Source organism: Brassica oleracea, chromosome C4, assembly GCF_000695525.1.
Source record: "Brassica oleracea var. oleracea cultivar TO1000 chromosome C4, BOL, whole genome shotgun sequence".
Classification (NCBI taxonomy): Eukaryota; Viridiplantae; Streptophyta; class Magnoliopsida; order Brassicales; family Brassicaceae; genus Brassica; species Brassica oleracea.
In genome coordinates, this window is record NC_027751.1 from 48,803,902 (window position 1) to 48,808,055 (window position 4,154).

Here is a 4,154-nt window from a genome sequence, read left to right on the forward strand (position 1 = left end):
CGAATTTTTTTTTTTTTTTTTTTTTGCCTAAGCTCTACTCAACCTTTTTCTTCGTTTGCTTTCTCTTAAGAGAGAGAGAGAGAGAGGAGAACCAAAAGGATTTGCTAAGCTGACAGAGTTTCACCTGTCTTAATACGTCTATATGAAAGTCAATTACGTGTTGACACGTGTCATTGCGATCCGTGGAGAAAAAGTCATGCTTCGCACAAGGGCCGGATAACACTAAGGATTATCTCTTTCTTTAACTTTTCCAAAACAAATATTTTATTTAATATTTAATAAGAAAATAAAACGAAGACTGTGTCGCTAAATTCTAGTTTTTTATATTTTTAGTTATAGGGATTTTATTTAGAACGGCCATTTATCATGAACGAAGTCGGTGTTTAAAATGTATTTTTTTAAACTAATTAATCTCATTACTTTGCAAAAGAAATTGTGTGCATTTCTGGCAAAGCGATAACAACTACCTCAATCAAACATGTTAGAATTGTCTTTTGGAGTGGTTCTTTTACTGCAAATAGGCTATAGTCGACTGATTTAAAGTCAACAAGGGCTGAAAAAGTAGCTGACCAGTTATCCACAGCCCACGACTGCAATGATGGCAATATGATGTGTAGATGATTCGAGTCTGACTAGTGTTTTAACCAAATATCTAGTTAAGTATTGTATATGTCTTTTTTTTTTTAAACAAATATTGTATATCTCTATTAAAGGAATCAGGATACGTATTCAGTTAAATGCCAAAATCATGGTGTTAACAACCGGACCAGTAAAAAAAAATATAAAGTATTTTATTTCAGAAATCATGTGAATCAAGGTTGAACATTTCTTTTATTTTTCTGGAGTAGTCTGGCATTCTTTTTTTTTTTTTGAACTGAGGCTAGTAGTCTGGCAGTCTTGCATCATTCCAAAAATATCACGGGTTTGAAATGGCTTACTCTGAAAATTCAAATAAATCCAATATTTTTTTATAAAAAATCAATATTTTTTTCTCAAAAAGATACGAATAAGGTATATTCTGTCGATCTATTCAGAGTTCAAACTTTTTTTTCTGGCATCTGATCAGGATCGGTCATGGGCCAAACCTAATGAACATTCGTCTTAGACTCCAAAATTTTTGAAAATTTTTAAATGTAAATAAACTCCCAAATTTATAAAAAAAAATAAAAAAAAATTGGCCTTCGAACTTTTGAAATCTTAACTAAATAATCTAATGCCTCCAAGCTTTGGGGACCGGCACTGCATCTGATATATTAGATTAAAGTTGAAATTACACTTTACAAAACACGGGACAAAACCTCTGAATTGCAACGATGATCACCTCAAACACCAACATGTACAATAAATAAAGCAAAAAGACATCAATCCATCTCAGTTCTAAAGGTCAATCATAGACTCAATCACGAAAAGTTAACCCCACAAGCAACGAAAGTAACCAATCAAGCAGAGTTCAAACTTTTATACAGTAATATTTCCTATGTTTCTAAATTGATATTTGGATGATGGCACAAGAATTAAAGAATACAATTTTTTTTCTTAAAGGATAGGATTAAAAATAAAAATTATAACTAATCCAACCAATCATTAAAAAGACTATAAAACATTATTGGTCACACAATTTTCAATAAGACTAAAACTAATATTTTCTCTGTATTAATATAAGTGGTTTTTAAGATATTTGAACATAGATTAAAAGAAAATACAACTTTATATATAATTTACATTGGTTACATAAAAATATCATTAAATAAAACTAGTTTAACCAATAAAAAAAACAGTATTTTGTAATTGGTCAAAAAACAAGATTATATAATTTAATTAATCAAAAAGTGAATAGAAAGAGAAAATGCGGCAAAAATCGATCCTTGTTTTGGTTATGCAAGAACCCATTTTTAGATAGTATCAGTACACTTGGCAATCTTTTATTTGTTATCTCTTAAAGAAAAATATTTAAGATTAATCATATAATTTATATGTATATAAAATAGTAATATTATTTAGTTAAGAATCTCTTTTGGGTCCTTAACCGTTAATGTTGCCCTTAAATTCTATCTACACTACTGAAAACATCAATTATTTTGAAACAATTTTTTTTTAAACACAATTTAAAGTGATATGGAGAGAGTATAAAAATATTAAAACATCGTCTATTTTGGAACGGAGAATATACAACAAGAGGGCACATAGAAATGGGCCGAAAAGCAATAAAATAGAGGCCCAGTTTGCATGAGGAAAAGACTTCACGTTTATAATCCTAAAGATTGCAGATGAAAGCTGCTGATAGATGTTAACTAATGCACGTCCTCGGGATTTTGTTGATTTGTTTACCATAAATTTACCATATTTTGTTGATTTGTTTTCTAAAGTATTTTGGTTGAGTATGCAGCTGAGCATTGGTTAAATCTTGATATGGTGTTGGAAGCTTCTAAAGCAAAGGCTTTGAGAATGGTTGTTTCTTGAGATAACAATCTAAGCATGTTTGATGAGTATCAAGAAAAAAAGGATTCTCTGAGCTCTTAGCTGATCTTGTTGAGGCCGCTATGGCGCTATTGCCAGTTGATTGTTGTTTCCCAAGTAATAAGCTTTTTCACCAATGTTTTTTGACTAATCAATGATCACTTTTGGATTTAAACCAGTTTATGGTGGTCCAGTATTTGAAAAGTTCACCTAGAAAGTTTAGGGACCATGGTTCAAGTCCTCTCATTATGATTTCAATTAATGTATATACCTAAATAGCAAGAAACCCCGGGTTCTTCTTGTAATCGTAAAATAAAAATCATAATTAGTAAAAATTCACAGGTTTATAGCCATAATAGGAGAGGTATAACCGTATAAAAGAAAAATGAGTGAAGAATGAGTGAAGAATCTATGCACTCCATCTCCTTCACAAACACCTCGGCGATTTCCTTAGCACAAATCACTCGCCAACCACCAGCTTCGGTCACTCTACTCTCCTCTTCGACCAAACGCACTCTCGTGGACGCATTTGACTACACAGACCACTATATTGGCTCTGAGATGAGCCGCTATGACGGAAACGTTTACCTAAACTGTTCGAGGAAGCATTAAAGGATCAACTTAATGACTCCCGGTGGTCCCTGATGGGTACCAATACCATGAATACATTCAAACACCACATACGGTTTCATAACGTACAGTTTTATAATGTTAAATCTCAACGACGCCAAAAAATGTTAAATCTGCAGGCATAATCGTCAACTCATATGCAGTTGTATTTGGTACCCTTTGTTTTTGCCTTCTGTTTAGTTTTGTTTTTATAATCAGGAGGTGATTAGGGATTTTAAGAAAATACTTACGTTCACATCTACAATCTACAGTGAATGATTAAATTCAACTCACTCTTCGTAACAAACCAAATTGTCACGTAAGATTTATTAAAAAAGGTAATAAAATTTAAAAAAAATAGCTAAAAAATAATCACTGACATTAATGTCGTCTGCAAAACTCTAAATTCTAAACAACTAAATTCTAAAACCATAAACCCAAAATCTTAAACCCTAAATCCAAAACTCTAAACCATAAACTCCAATCCTGAAATCTAAACCTTAAATCTTAAACCCTAAATTCAAACTCTAAAAAATAAACCTTAAATCTTAAAATATAAACCCTAAAGTCTAAAGTTTAAACCCAAAACTCTAAACCATAAAATCTAAATTCTAAAATCTAAACCCTAAACTCTAATTCCTAAACCATAAACCCAAAACTCTAAATCTTAAACCCTAAACTCTAAATCCTAAACCCTAAACCAACTCTGAACCGTAAACCCAAACCATAAACAAGTTTTGGGTTCAGGGTTTAGGAATTAGAGTTTAGGGTTTAAGCTTTAGAGTTTTGGGTTTAGGGTTTAGGAATTAGAGTTTATGGTTTAGATTTTTAGGATTTAAGATTTAGGGTTTAGAGTTTTGGGTTTAGGCTTTAGATTTTAGGAATTAATGTTTATTTTTTAGAGTTTGGATTTAGGGTTTAAGATTTAAGGTTTAGATTTAAGGATTGAGGTTTATGGTTTAAAGTTTTGGATTTATGGTTTAAGATTTTGGGTTTATGATTTTAGAGTTTAGTTTTTTAGATTTTAGAGTTTTGCAAACGTCATTACACTACAAGAAAACACACCGAATTCCGACGGATCTTCCGAC